Source organism: Eurosta solidaginis, chromosome 3 (assembly GCF_040869045.1).
Source record: "Eurosta solidaginis isolate ZX-2024a chromosome 3, ASM4086904v1, whole genome shotgun sequence".
Lineage (NCBI taxonomy): Eukaryota > Metazoa > Arthropoda > Insecta > Diptera > Tephritidae > Eurosta > Eurosta solidaginis.
Window position 1 is genome coordinate 246113427 of NC_090321.1, and position 16336 is coordinate 246129762.

The 16336-nt window shown below is 33.7% G+C and overlaps 1 long non-coding RNA gene across 2 annotated transcripts in view; it reads left to right on the forward strand.

Moving 5' to 3' along the window:
- The first annotated feature begins 456 nt into the window (after window positions 1–456).
- Window positions 457–16336, forward strand: part of LOC137245327 (uncharacterized) — a 283480-nt gene continuing 267600 nt past the window's right edge. The window contains exons 1-2 of one of the 2 annotated variants that reach the window (XR_010951302.1): window positions 457–662; window positions 9725–10655. This is a non-coding gene — a long non-coding RNA (uncharacterized lncRNA). The remainder of the gene's footprint in view (window positions 663–9724; window positions 10656–16336) is intronic. The other variant, XR_010951301.1, reaches the window with a different exon arrangement.

Genomic DNA, 16336 nt, shown 5'->3' on the forward strand with positions numbered 1-16336 from the left:
AACACTGTTGTTGCATTTGCAAGTTAAGTTTCTATGTGTATCTGGATCACGCTTCATTGGAACGCAACAAAAGTACATGCTGGGTTTAAAAAAATATTTAATTAAACTTTTGTTGGCAACCCTTCATACAAAAGAATTATGAGTAATTCACTCAAATCATTTTTTACGCACACACACATAAATAGTTGAAAGTAAAAAAACTCTCGTCCAAATAACACTAACACATACACAAACCCAAACTGGAAACGTCCAGTATCCACAAAAAATGCATTGAGCATGCTGGAAATGCAATTTACGGGAAACAGAGAGCGAAAGAGAGAAAAAACGGAAGAGAGAGTGATAGCAAAACACAAAACATGGAGCATGATAAAGAGTACGACAATGTAATATGCATCCGCTCAAGTAACAAATGGCGAGCGTTGGTGGCGGCCATCGGAAATTCTGGTATAACGTAGTCAGCATTTAATTTGAACGTTGAGTGTTTGCGACATTTGAGCGTGGTGCGGTCGTATCGAGTAATTATATGCGGAATAAAACGCACCGTATGTTTTTTGTAGTATGTACATATAAAATAAAATAGCAATCGACAAAACAATACACACACATACATATTTATGCAAAAGAAAAGTGTATAACGAAAAAGGTGTAGAAGCAGTGATAAGGTAAAAAAAAATATATAAGTAAGAAAGGTTTACAAGTGGAAGTGAAATATAAATTCATGTAGATAAAATTATGCAATTTAATAAATATTTTAAATAAAATCTCAAATAACTGCGTTACGCGAAAAAAACGAGATATTGATGCGTTGTCTACCTACCTAATGTGTGTGTGAATGAAGTGCGTGGTGAAGGAACAAAATACACAAATACACACCACAGTCAGTTGTGCGTGTGAGCAATGAAGCAAGCAAAGAGTATGAGTGTTGGCGTAGAGTAGTGGCCTGCGTAAGGCAAAGCAAAAGCAAGTAATAAACGCGTAGGCGCCGCAGTCGGCGTCACTGCCGCAACAATCTCAACAAATTTATATTCTCCAGTGCACTGCGTAGAAATTTAATAAAAGTCAAGCTTTTCAATATCTTAATTCTACCTGCTTGTTGTTTTTATTTTTGTGCTAAGCCAGTGATGGGTATATGCTGAGTAATATTTATAAATTTTGTTTTTCTCAAACGCAGACCAAGTGCGCGCGTGTGTGTGTAGGCAACTTTATGATACATGTATGTAATTGCAGTGTCTGAAATAAATGTGCAGCAAGAAAAGTATAATTGCTTTTAGCCAATAAAAATACCAGCAATAAATGAAGTGCAGCTGTGCAATGGCATTTGCAAATATTCCAAAGTGGTTTTTTTTTTTTGCTTAAACCTCAAGAGTGCACGTTAGTCACAGCGCAATTCAAATGCCGGTGATTGGCGGCGCATTGCAACTGTAATACGAAAATAAAGTAAAAATACTTACCTACTTTTTGGTGTTGTTGTAAAACAAATTGGTTCACTGCATTAAAACGCCAACGCTTTAAAATAAAATTAATTTTTGCACAACTGCAGACGCCCCCCAAAAACGGCTTTTCATGTTGAAAAAAAAAAAAAAAACAAAACAGGAAAGAGCAGCAGCGCTGCCATTGTGGGCGTTCGCTTGGTTGGCTTGCATTGTCTCAGCAAACACAAAAAAACATGGCTTATTGACAGTGTGTTGAATAAAAATCGAAATTTGCCTTAAAAAAAAAATAAAACTAAACAATTACCTAGCAATCAATTTAGTATAAACTAAATTTTCAATAAATATTTCAATATATTGAGTGTAAATTCGCGATGTTTCTTAAATGTTCGTTTTTTCGTTGCTGCTGAATACATTTGTGTTGTTGTTTGTGTAAAATTGTCTGGGGAGCTAATGTGTTCTCAAGTGCCTCCCAACTTCACCGCGTTACTTATACACATGCAAACATAAACAAATACTAGGGTGTGCCGAAAAAATGGAAGTAATTTTTTAATGGGCAATCAAAAACCACCTCTTCACGTTTTTTCCGTTTTTGCTCAGAAAATTACAGTTAAAGCTCAGACTTTCGAAGTCAAGTTCAGCAATTTACAATTTAATTTCAATTTGTCGTACGGGATTTCATTTTGAGTGCCAAAAGCTTTCATTTTAACCTAAGAAATTTACAATAAAAGCCCATAAATAACTTTTGTGGTTCAGAATTCCTATTTGAGGTTCAGATAGTTTAATTGGAAGTTTAGAAATTTACAATAGAATTGCAGAAAATTGCAATTATAGATATAGATTTCAATTTGTAGTTCAGAATTCCTATAATATTTAGAAGGTTTCATTTGAATTTAAAAAACTTTACACTAGAAGCTGATAACTTTTAATTCAAGTTCGACAATTTCTACAATTGAAGTTCAGAAAAATACGACACAAGTTTAGAATTTCCTCTTGTTCAGAAAATTACAAATTACAATACAGACTTGCCTACTGAAGTTTCAAGAATTTCAGAAAATTACAACTGAAGTTCAGAATTTTAGTTTGTAGCTCAGATTTTTCATTTATTGTTCAGAAAGTGTCCCTCAAACTTCAGAAATTTACAATTGAAATCAATAATTTTCAATTGTAGTTGGAAATAACAACTCAAGTTCAGAAAAATACCTGCAACTCAAGTTCCAATTTTTTAGTTTAGAAAAAAGTTTTGTTTGAAGCTCATAATTTTCAATTGAAGTTATAACAACTGAAATTCCGAGATATCATAATTTTCATTTGTAAATTGAAATTGATACCTTCGAACTAAAAATGAGAAAATTACAACTGAGTTTAGGGAAATTGTAATTTGTAGCGCAGAATTTCCATTTGTAATTCAGAATGTTTCATTAGGAATGCAAAAATTTACAATAGAAGTTCGGAAAATTTCACTGTTAATTTACTTAGTTTCTGAACTTCAATTGACATTTTCTAAATTTCAAATGAAACTTTCGCAACAACAATTGTACTTTTCTTAACTAAAAACAAATGATCTGAACAACAATTGTATATTTTCAACGTTCAATTCAGTTTTCTGAAATTCATTTATAATTTTCTGAGCTTCAATAAAAAATTCAAGGCCCCTATCGTGTTTTACGATCACTTGTCGAAAACTTATTTCACTTAAACGATAAATATGAATTTGTCAAATTTTTCGTAAAAATAATTTATGGATTTAATAGATTCTAAATATTGGCCGCCGTGGTGTGATGGTAGCGTGCTACGCCTACCACACCGTATGCCCTGTGTTCACACCCCGGGCAAAGCAACATCAAAATTTTAGAAATAAGGTTTTTCAATTAGAAGAAAATTTTTCTAAGCGGGGTCGCCCCTCGGCAGTGTTTGGCAAGCACTCCGAGTGTATTTCTGTCATGAAAAACCCTCAGCGAAAACTCATCTGCCTTGCAGATGCCGTTCGGAGTCGGCATAAAACATGTAGGTCCCATCCGGCCAATTTGTAGGGAAAATCAAGAGGAGCACGACGAAGATATCTTCGGAGGTTATCGCGCCTTACATTTATTTATTTAAATATTGGCTCCTAATATAAATAGGAAGCATACAGCATCATCACAATTTTCTGTTTTCAATTCATGTTTAAAAGAAAATAACTACCATACATCTTCCGGTTTTAAAAATTGACAAAATTTCTCAAATTCGATTTGAAAAGCTGTAGGAGTTTTCTCAAACTGATATAAATAGTTATTGGTAGATGTCTCTATTAATTTGTATACAAATAGTCAATTCACAAGGTCTCCGCCGTATATGCTATGTTTCAATAAAATTTTATATTGGAAACCATGGAAACATAATAAAGCTCGAAATTTTACATGAAAACTACACCATTGTGAATTGCACAATAATTTTTCAAAAATTGGGGTTTTGCCTATTTTTGAAAAAATACATAAATAAATTATTAAAAACAGCTTACAAGCACCTCATGGTTGAAGCTCGAACTGATTTGGAATTCTCTGGTTAAATGGATTTGCTATGGTCATTTTAAGTTTGCAATATTCCTTTCAAGTTCACTAATTAAGTATGTGCAAAAAAGGAGTAAATTTCATTTTGGAGTGAAATAGGCCGCATGGTTTAATTTTTGGCACCTTTGGGACAATAAAATGATATTTCAGAGTTCTATACTAGGTTAAACTGTTCTAGAGAAATATTCGCCGAAGAATTTCGTTAAAGGTGCTCTACGACCAAATCCTAGTACAATGAATGAGAGACGGCAGTGAGAATTAAAAAACGAAAATATGCGCCTTCAAGGATGCAATATATTTTTCTTTCTCATCCTCGTCTTGACAAGTTTTTCCATGTTGTTGAATACTCCAACCCTTTAGCTAAAGAAATCCCTTGTAACGGGTTAAGATATTCTTAGATGTGCTTTTTTTAGTGAAGAATTTAATTGATCGATCTGTTAGTGATGGCATATAATAATTTTCATATTTGGTTTTTTTGAGCCTGTTTAAGAAATATACCCTTCAATTTTTTTTGGTTCACCCTAATACACACATACCTTTACACAGATTTCGAAAAACATATAAATCATCGCGTCTCGTCACATACCGTTACACGCCTCACACCCAACGTCTGCACCTTATTCACCTCTGCGTCGATTTGCATCTATTTGGTTTAAGTTTTCTTGAATTTTTGTCTCATATCAGTTCCTTTAACATCACATTCGTAAGGCACTGTTATCGTTATAAAAGCTTTCGTTTCAGTTAACAAATAAAATAGGTATGTATCTTGGTGATATTTTCATCGTAAACAATACTGCCGCCTTTGCACTCCATACGTGTGCATACATACACATGCACGTACGAATGTCGCTGATAGTCCCAATGACGCCGCTGACTTCATCAATCCCATTATCAGTACCCACCAGCGTACTATGGCTTACTCTGCAAAATTTTGTGTTAAATCATCAAATTTTCTACTTCCACTTCGAAAACTTAATAGATAACACTTTGGTGAGTCATACATGAGGCCGTTTTCCATCTACACCACATAACTGTGGAACTCTATCGGAACTGGTGTGCGAAAATCTTTAAACCACAAACAAAGCAACAGACGTGATCTCTGCAGTTACTTTTCTAATAATCTAAGACATATTTTACTTTAAACGAGATTATCTTCATTTTCACTTTTCTCTTGGTAATTATGAACCAATTTTAGAGATGCGTATTTCTTCCCTAGGCATAGACCATCGCTGAAAGAAATGAAAGTCAAACGTGAACAACTAGTTTTTAAACTACTTTGTCCTATACTTATTATATTTTCTCTATTTTCTTAGATTAACGTGATACAAATTTGAATGCTTTTTTCGGTTGTTCCTCAAATTAACCTTTCTTTAAATATTCTATACTTGACAAACCAAGTAATAACACTGTGCAATAAAAATTTTAGTCCCGCAATAACTCCAACCCAGCATGAAAGAGCCAAACCTTTACAGTAAAACCACGGAATGGGTTTGAGTTCTTTGGTAGAACTTCTTTGCTATGGCGCAGGAATAATTATGTATTTTTAATCCGTTATTTCTTCCACGAAATGTTTGTGTCCTTTCGTAAGTTTGCATAAATTATTGTTGAAGAGGAAATTATAGCATTAAAATACTGTAGAAGATTATAGGCCGTAAACCTTAACTAAGGTGCCCTCAAAGAAAACCTTAATACAAGGAGGGCGAAAGCATAGTCTTTTCATCTGAGTGGACGTGCAGTGTCATCCTCGGTTCAACTAAAGTTTTTTTGGGTTTTTTTGGTTGAGTTGAAAATTAAAGTAGGCCTAAAGGTTGGCGGTTTTGGCGGAGTTGGGAGATGCAACGCTTCCCTGACATGGAGTTAGGGCGTTTTTTTACACTCCTAACACGACTCAGTGAGATTTGATAGCTGGTGTGGTGCCATTTAAAAACCAATATATACACAACATAACGGAACGTAACGGGATAGTGAAAAAAATATGTCAACAAGCCCTTATAATGAAACAACATACATATACATATATCGAACAAAATTCTACATAATTAAAAGGAACAAATCTTTGTGCTAGGGGGTTTTACTTTGTCACATGTGTTAGCTGCATAGGCACGACTAAATGTTGCAAGTATATTACCCTTATACGTTTGCTAACCTGGCGCCTTAAGAGTCAAATTAAAAGTCCTCTTGCCAACAATTGAAATTGGAAGATCCCATTCCCAAAACGGAAAAGAGGAGGGCGAAAGACCATAGAGAAGAAACAAGCAGCTGCTGAGCCCTGAAGTATGCAACAAGTTTATCCCCCTTATTTAATTTGCATTTTCTGCACATAGTAATATTCCTGACATGCTAGTTTAGTGCAAAGCTAATTACTAAACACCTTTACGGAAAACAAAACGTCAATATGTGGATGTAAAAAATGTGTTGCATATTTGGAGGTGCAATCTCTTTATTCTCCTCTCACTGTCTTCTGACGTTCTTTATACAAAGATTTTGTCCGAGAGCACACCTAGTGACATTTTTCGGTTAATGTTTTCTAGAAGATTTTAACCTTCTAGCCAATTTTGAATCACATTTTTAGCACACGTTTAAGAAAAGGCCAAAAAATCCTTTCATAGTAGAGATGACAGATTCTAAAATTTTACAAAATTAATCACGTTGAAATTTTACAATAGAACTTTGCATTTTGATCTTATATGTAATTTGGTCCTTTTTAAAATATTAGAAATTGTACATGGCCATATCAAGGAAATCTTAACGATTTCGAGGTTTTAATATAAATCTTTAGGTATTTCATAGTGTTATAACTTAGTTTGTCGCAAAACCATTGCAGGATAATAAAACTAACAGCTGAAAAAAGTTCTGAAATTTTCACATCACATTGCACTTACGAATTAATCGAAAATAGAGAAAAAAGAAGGTATATTTAGTTTCAGTTTTATGATTAAAACAATTTAAGTTTTTTGGTACTGTCTTAAAATTAAACCAAGAAAACGTTTTCATGAGAGCGCTGAGGGCTGAAAAGATTCACAAAAAATATTCAGAGAGTCATTTAATTTAATGATCCTTAACTAGGTATTTCCCTCCAAAACTAATCCTCCTTTTCGCTATTTAAAAATCAACTCAGGCAAAACATCGAAATAGCAAAGATATTTGACCGAAATGTGCGAAACGGGCATAACTAAATGGGCTTAGAGTAGGAATTAGTCTGTCTTCATAACTTTAAAATTGTTGCATAGTTAATGTGTAAAAGATAGTTTTTGGTCCGTATTCCAGATTGTGATTGCATTCTGCAACGCAGAGATCGCTTGCACAACCAGTCCTAAATTTTACACCAACTCATAGCATTTTGCCCATAGTACATTGCCAGTATACCCCATAAACAAAACTTATTGTACACCATCATCATAATCCAACACATGATACAAGTTCACCATTGCTATAATCCACCTTAATTTGCTAGGCAAAGTACGTTGCTTCTCCTTCACTTTCGGTCTTACTTGCTGTTCTCTTGATACTTGCTCGGTATCTCTTGCGCCTATGTACCCATTACTACGATTTTACCTATTTACCCATTACACGCTTGTGTCGGCTGACAGCGTAATCACCAACAACTTCAATATTATCGATGTTCTGCTTATGCTTTATTTATTTGTTTATTTCTACGGCACATGAATAAAATTTTGTTCGTAGGATTGCAGAAGGTATATATGTACGTATGTACATAGCCGCGCTGGTTTGATGTGCGCACATTTTCCGGTAACCCATATCAGCATATACACCTTCAGTTCAGTAGATACTACATGTACCACATATGCACATATGTATATACGACTGTGTTTAGTCCATTAGTAGGAATACGCCAAGTTTTTTTTTCGTTTTTTTTATATTTATCGGAGCATTTTATTTATTTTTAATAATTCAGTTCTTCACGGCTTAACGGCGGCGCGTACATATCTCTCTACTGGATACTTTGATGTTTGCCGCCTTAGTTTTTCTGCTTACATTCGCCTTTTCTGTTGATGGGTTAATTTTTGTTGCACATTGTTTTTTAGGTGTAATGAAAAGGGGCCGAAGCACGCAATGTTTTACTTATTCTTACGGCATTTACCATATACCCAAGGTATGTCTGTGCATGTGTATGAAGATAGGGAGGGCAGGAGGCGGTGGTGTTGTTACGATTAAATTGTGATTATGGGCGAATCATATTAAATAAATAAGATAAAAAATATATGATAAAATCAAAAATATAAAAGGTTAATTGATTGAAAGCTTATTAAAATATAAAAAAATAATAAATAAATAAAAAAGACAAACAATAAAATTGTATTCAAATAAATTGGCCAATAAATCAATAAAAAATGTTAAACATGACATTACATAAAAAATGAGAAATATTAATGTATACAAAAATTTATTTAAATAACCCAAAATTTTGTTTCAAAATTTTTACCTGAAAAGAAAAACTAAGTTACATAAAAAGAAAGGCAAGAAGATAAATCGAAATTGCTATAAAAGATTAAAAAAAAAATATTACAAAAAATATAAAATTAAAAAGTTAAACAAATATCACAAGAAAACAAAAAAAAAAAAATAAAAATTCTTTAAAAATTCTAAGTTCAAAATAGTAAAATATATGATTTGAAACAATGTTTAATAAAAACAGACAGACAACAAAAAAATAAATAGAATTTTTGAAGGATTGCAGGTTCAAATTCGAGCTCAAGCCCTATAACAATTATTTTTATAATAATTTTTCTTTTTATTTTTTTAATTCTTCTTTAAGTGAGAAATAATTTTCTTAATTTGGAATAAAAATTAGAACATTTTTCTATTCCAAATTGAAAATATTGTAACGAAGTTACCCCGGGCAAAGCAACATCAAAATTTTAGTAATACGGTTTTTCAATTAGAAGAAATTTTTTCTAAGCGGGGTCGCCCCTCGGCAGTGTTTGGCAAGCGCTCCGGGTGTATTTCTGCCATGAAAAGCTCTCAGTGAAAACTCATCTGCCTTGCAGATGCCGTTCGGAGTCGGCATAAAGCATGTAGGTCCCGTCCGGCCGATTTGTAGGGAAAATCAATAGGAGCACGACGCAAATTGGAAGAGAAGCTCGGCCTTAGATCTCTTCGGAGGTTATCGCGCCTTACATTTTTTTTAGTGTAATTCCGCTTATTTAAAATCTTCTACTAAGGTTGGAATCACTAAACTGTTGAATAAATAACTCCACTATTCAATAATGCAAAATCGCCTTTATTAAAGTACTTCACAATAACTGATTCTCGTGCCTCTACTGTTGCCACTTTTATACTGTCCGGTTTCCTCGCCGTCATATTTCTATGCGCTTCTATTTCCAGAACTTACTAGTTAGTTATCAGATATAAATTTCTCAGCTATAACTACAGATGCACGGTTTTTATAGCTTCTCTCATAGCCCATGCGCGTGTATATATGAGTAATACTTGCAAAATTACTGCATACTTTCAGGAGTATCTCAGATATATGCATGTGGTTGTGCGTTGCTTCTCCGCTGCGTTTACGTACATATGTGTAGACATAATGATTAATTTGGTTATGTGCATACAAGTCACTGCTCAGTATCGGCTTAGAGTTGATAGTACCCCTTAGTGTTGCCAGTATTCGTCACAATATGGATTTCAGTTATAGAAAAATTACAAAAAAAGAAAACAATAATTATCAAAAAAATTTTTGTTATAGGCCTTGCGCTCTAATTCGATCGTGAAATCATTTATCAGTAGGCCAACAAAACAAAAACAGTTGTTATAATTTTTAAATAAAGTATTAAACAAATTAAAAAAACTAAATTGAATAAATATAGGATATAAAAAAATAACATATAAAAATATATTAAATGTTAATATGAGTTATTAACATAAAACATACTATTACTTCAGAAAAAAAATTAGCAAAAGCAAAAAAATAAACGAATAAAAAAGATAAGGAAAATTTTAATAAATATAAAAGAATAAAAAATAAAATTAAATTAGAAAAATTTAAATTAAAAATAAGTGTTTGGGTAAAAACTTTCAACTAAAAAAAATTATAAAAATTGTTTTTTTTTTTTGTAAGAATAATACACAAAGTAAAAAAAATAGTGATTAAAAAAGGTAAAGAATATCAAAAGTTCTAACGGTTTAAAACAACGCGTGCGCGTTCGTTAAGTGTTTTAACAGCAGTAAAAGTAATATTAAATATTGAATACAAAAACAAAAAAAACGTTACAAATTCATTAGTGTATTAGTGTTGTTATTTATTAAAAATTTCAAATCCCTCCCATTCAGCTATTTAGCGCTTAGTGTTTTGACAATATCTTAAAAAAATAAAATATTGTGTCTCTGGGATCTTATTTCTGTAGTTGTAAAACAACTACCTTACCTTTTTTATACGCCATTTAAAACAAAAAATCGCGAATTTTTTCGATACGGTAAATATACTTAACAAAACGATAGCACTGCGCAATTATCAACAACAACATCAAAAATGTTTAGTATCAACATAAAAATATCGTCAACAACAACTAGTTGCATATCAACGTCAACTTCAGAATCAAAGATGACGGCAGGTAAACGGCGCTTGACTGGTGACATTTTTGCCGGTAGCAGAAAATTTTTATTTGCTGTCACGCTGTTTGTCCTGGTGGCTGGCGTTAATTGTGCTGCTGATCAGGTAAGTTTGTTTTGTTTAGTCTTTAAATCATTTATTTCAATAAGGTCTTCCAAGTTATAGATACTTTTAAGTTGCATGAAATATTATGACTACACATTCTTGTGGTTCTGAAATCAGCTACGAAATTCAGAAAGTTTTCTTTTATCAATTTTTGTTGTTATATCGGCCTACTGATTTGTAAGATCGCGGGTTCGAATCGAGCTCAAGGCCTAACAATAATTTTTTTCTTAATGAAACAATTTTTAAATTAGAATAGAAGAAAGAAAAATTTAGACAACTGCCAAAGCTCGTTGTATAGATCCATTTCGGGAACTGCTAAATTCCTTCATCGGCAACGTTTAGGCGCCGCTGCTATAACCATGCAGCCATCACAGCGGTTTTTTGTTTGTCTTCATTAATCCTACTTCTATTCTGGTTCGTGCCAATTGATTGATATTCGCAACACTGCGACATCTGTTGCAGAATGGATGTGAAAATTGGACTTTTCTTTTATGCTTATGGACAGACCTGCTAAATTCCTATACTCTTTTAGTACTTTTGTTTTTGTTTTGCCCCGCAGAATAGGCACAGGTACAAATTCACACTTTGAATAAAAAAATTTCATACCACTCCCATATGCCTTAACATATAAATTCGTTTCAAGAAGCACTTCCATATGAAGCCAAGGCACTTCGGTATGATATTCAAATATACACTATCAAACTGACAGCAAAAAAACTTTTCAAAAATATTGTAGCATTGAAAAAATTTTAATTCAAAATTTATTGTGATTTGCACTTCAATATAAAAAATTTTGGACAGCCCTGCTTACACTGAAAGAAATGGTGCTAGTAAAATCAACAAATCGGTTCTGTTGCTCTTGACTTAACGGAGATTAGGTGAAATTGATCGAATTATGGTTAATTCGACCGGGTTCTTTGTCCAGCGAATAAATGAGTTTAGTCATTTTAACAGAAGAGAAATTGTCGCTCTTAAGTTAACAAAACTCTGTAAAATTGACAGATTTCTAGTCAATCTAACTGATCTCACTGGTATTTTCAACAGCGATCAACAGTCAATACATGAGCAAATTTCAAAGAGAATTTTACGCTCACTGCGGTCTCTACTTTGTACTTATGTATGCTGTGTACTATATGTAGGCACATATTTACGTATGTATATGGCGGCCGCCGTGGTGTAATGGTAGCGTGCTCCGCCTACCACACCAAAGACCCTGGGTTCACACCCCGGGCAAAGCAACATAACATTTTTAGAAATAAGGTTTTTAAATTAGAAGACAATTTTCTAAGCCGGGTCGCCCCTCGGCACTGTTCGTTAAGCACTCCGAGTGTATTTCTGCCATGGAAAGATCTCAGTGAAAACTCATCTGCCTTGCAAATGCCACAACATAGGTACTTTCGTACAAAGCTGTCGCAACAACTCTTTTTGTTCATTTGACTACTAAAACGGTCAATTACGAATCAACAATTTTTGCGCAGTTGATTCAACAACTTGTTACGGTGGATAAAAATTGACAAAAATTTCGGTTGAATTAACCCGTATTTCGGTTGATTTTACCAGTCTTTTTCTTTTAGTGTACGGAAGTATGATAACATAATTTGTCATCTGTTTCTCAAAATATGTTTGCCACTCGAAATGAATTCTCTCATTATCATTTCTTTATCCACCCTCTTATATGTATGTGAAATATTAAAAAATGCTGCCTTAAGTTTAGCCCTCTTCAAATTATGGAAACTTGTAGAAGAGATTTACTTGAAATCCTTCATAGTCATATTTACCGATTTTTCTCATTTGTTATCAATATATTTTGTAGAAGATGCCCACATGCTACGAACATCTTTACAAGTAGGAATGTTTTATTATTTCTTAGAATAGCGTTTCCGTTCTTCTAAATATTACCCTGTAACCGAAATACCGTTGATCTATATTGATTTTTATGGTCCTTGACATTGAGTAGTTTCTTTTAGAAGGGTGTAGTTTCCAAAAAGATTAGTTAACTATACAAGACAGCATCCATGGCTTCAAACCCGGTTCCAGTTCATTCTGAATAATTTTTCGGTTTTTGTAAGATCTTGGACTTGCAGGATCCATTGCATTTAATTTTTAATTCCGTTCAAGCTCTGTTTGGCATCAAGTTTCGATTTTTCCATTTTTGTTCTTTGCTTTAGACAATGAACTTGACCCGATTTATCCGCAGCTGAATGGCTCCACATGGCCCCCGTGGTGTTGGTAGCGTGCTTCGCACACCATACCGCAGATCCTGGGTTCGATTCCCTGGCAAAGCAACATCAAAAAAATGGGCAGGCCCTCGGCAGTGATTGGGCAACCACTCCGAGTGTATTTCTGCCACGAAAAGATTCTGAGTGAAAATTCATCTTTGCTTTCCAGAAGCTGTTCGGAGTCGAAGTTAAACATGTAGGTCCCGTACCGTCAGTTTGTAGGAAAAATTGAAAGGGCACGACGTAAGTAGAAAGAGAAGCTTGGCCTAGAATCTCTTCGGAGGCTATCGCGTCTTGTATTAATTAATTAATTAATACATTTTTTATATATGACGCATATATTTTGTTGTTGATATAAGCGCGTGATAGATATAAACGATATGAGATAGGGCGTTTTCGAGATGGCAGCTGAGATAGGGTAACATTGCACTCGGTAGTCGACATGCTCTCTATAATTTTTATTAATTCATTTAGATATTTTATCAAGATTAACTTTTCAATAAGGTACGTTTCTATGTTGACTCGCTAATTAATTTTGTTCAGCTGTTTTTGAAACACATTTACTTATTTTCAATAAAGTTGGTTTGCCGAGAATTCGATAATATTTATGTCTCATTGTAACTGCAATATTAACAAAGTAAAATAAAAAAACATAAACATTTTTTCAAAGAAATTAGCGAAGATAAACAAATCTTAAGATCAATTGAAACAGCTGAACAAATTATAATTGCTTTAGCAAAATATTCAAATAAAAGAAAACACACCAAAGCTTTAACACACTTTTGTTCATACAGAAAACAGAAAGCAAACCAAACGTTACAACAAATAAAAGAAACCGTTATAAATTACGTCAATTGCATTAAAGAGTTATAAACTGTTTTTAAATGATACTTAAGTGTGCATGGCCTGCACAAACGAATAAAATTGGCTAGCGAAAAACAACGTTCGACTCAAAAATATTTTAGTACTAAAGAGACTAAAGATCTGTTTGTTCATCACGTTACAAAAAATCAATAAAAAAAATTAGTTAATATTTCGTAATAATTGTTGCCTGATTTACAAATTGACATATTGCAACGGGTTGTTTCTTTACAAGTTTTTGAAGTTCAGCTCTGTTTCCTTATCTGAAATACCTTATATTATGCCTATCAAACAAAAAGTATCGATTTGGTCAGCGACTCGATATCAATTTTATAAAGTCGGCCAGGTGAAGGTGCCATCTTTGTAAATAAAGTCAATGCTAATAATTTTCAGGAAAAACATCATACTCAAGAAGTTTACCAGCTACTTTAAAGACCCTTCTCGAGGAACTGCTTGTTGCTGACCCTCAATATCTGAATATGAGACGGAAGTTGAGAATATGAACTGGAATTTTTTGAATATCACTTGTAATTTTCTGAATATTAACTCTATGTTTCTGAATATGAAATGGAACTTCGATACCTTAAAGATTTTCTGAGTATGAGTTACAAATGTATGAATTTCAACTTTCTTAATATCAATTGAAATTCTCTTAATATGAAATGGAAATATATAAACTGAAAAGGTGTAAATACAATTTTCTGCTCTCCTCTACCAAATATAGCACTCTAGCACTCGGGAATTGTCATTTATAAATGTTTTTCAAAAAGTAAATAAAGAACTAACACTGCGAAAAATTTTAAGAAAATGTTTAGTCTTAAATAATAAACAGTACCGATAATTAAATTGAAAATTATTGTTTTCTCCAAGTTTTGTGATTTTTCATTGGGACAGGCAAAAAATTCAAAAAGATCTGAAAAAATGTTACATACTCAATCCTCTATACGTCTTTCAGCTTTGTTTATAATTTGATAATAGGCGTTTCCTCACACTCTTCTCAAACGTTTATTATCAACGTGAGTAGTAGTTGGTAAACAGTACAGATCTCGTTTCAGTCATGTTTGAGTTGAGTTTGAGAATATTTAATATCTCAGTTTGAGAATATGTATACTTTAGCTTGAGAATGCTATCAATAGATATTTGGGCAATAGCAGTTGAGATTTAATAATAAGGTTAGTTCCCCATTGCTTCTAAGGTTGAAATTGAATCAAAATACTTATGCAAAACTGATTTACGTAAACGATGAGTCATGGCTAGTGTAAATGCCTCATAAGAATATATCGCAAAAATAAAAAAAAAACAAGTAAGGAAGGTTAAGTTCGGGTGTAACCGAACATTACATACTCAGTTGAGAGCTATGGTGACAACATAAGGGAAAATAACCATGTAGAAAAATGAACCGAGGGAAACCCTGGAATGTGTTTGTATGACATGTGTATCAAATGAAAGGCATTAAAGAGTATTTTATGAGGGAGTGGGCCATAGTTCTATAGGTGGACGCCATTTAGGGATATAGCCATAAAGGTGGATCAGGGTTGACTCTAGAATGCGTTTGTACGATATGGGTATCAAATGAAAGGTATTAATGAGTATTTTAAAAGGGCGTCGACCTAAGTTCTATAGATGGACGCCTTTTCGAGATATCGCCATAAAGATAGACCAGGGGTGACTCTAGAATGCGTTTGTACGATATGGGTATCAAATGAAAGGTGTTAATGAGCATTTTAAAAGGGAGTAATCCTTAGTTCCATAGGTGGACGCCGTTTCGAGATATCGCCATAAAGGTGGACCAGAGGTGACCCTAGAATTTGTTTGCAAAATATGGGCATCAAACGAAAGGTGTTAATGAGTATTTTAAAAGGGAGTGGGCCTTAGTTCTATAAGTGGACGCCGTTTCGAGATATCGCCATAAAGGTGGGCCAGGGGTGACTCTAGAATTCGTTTGTGCAATATGGGTATCAAACGAAATTAGTTAATGAGTATTTTAAGAGGGAGTGGGCCTTAGTTCTATAGGTGGACGCATTTTCGGGGTATCGCAATAAAGGTGGACCAGGGGTGACTCTATACTTTGTTTGTACGATATGGGTATCAAATGAAAGGTGTTAATGAGCATTTTTAAAAGGGAGTGGGCCTTCGTTTTATAGGTGTTCGCCTTTTCGAGATATCGCCATAAAGGTGGACCAGGGGTGACTTTAGAATTTGTTTGTATGATATGGGTATCAAATGAAAGGTGTTAATGATTATTTTAAAAGGGAGTGGGGCTTAGTTCTATAGGTGGACCCCTTTTCGAGATATCGCCATAAAGGTGGACCAGGGGTGACTCTAGAATTCGTTTGTGCAATATGGGTATCAAACGAAAGGAGTTAATGAGTATTTTAAGAGGGAGTGGGCCTTAGTTCTATAGGTGGACGCCTTTTCGAGATATCGCCATAAAGATGGACCAGGTGTGACTATAGAATGCGTTTGTACGATATGGGTATCAAATGAAAGGTGTTAATGAGTATTTTAAGAGGGAGTGGGCCTTTCTGGACCAGGGGTGACTCTAGACTTTGTTTGTATGATATGGGTATCAAATGAAAGGTGTTAATGAGTATTTTTAAA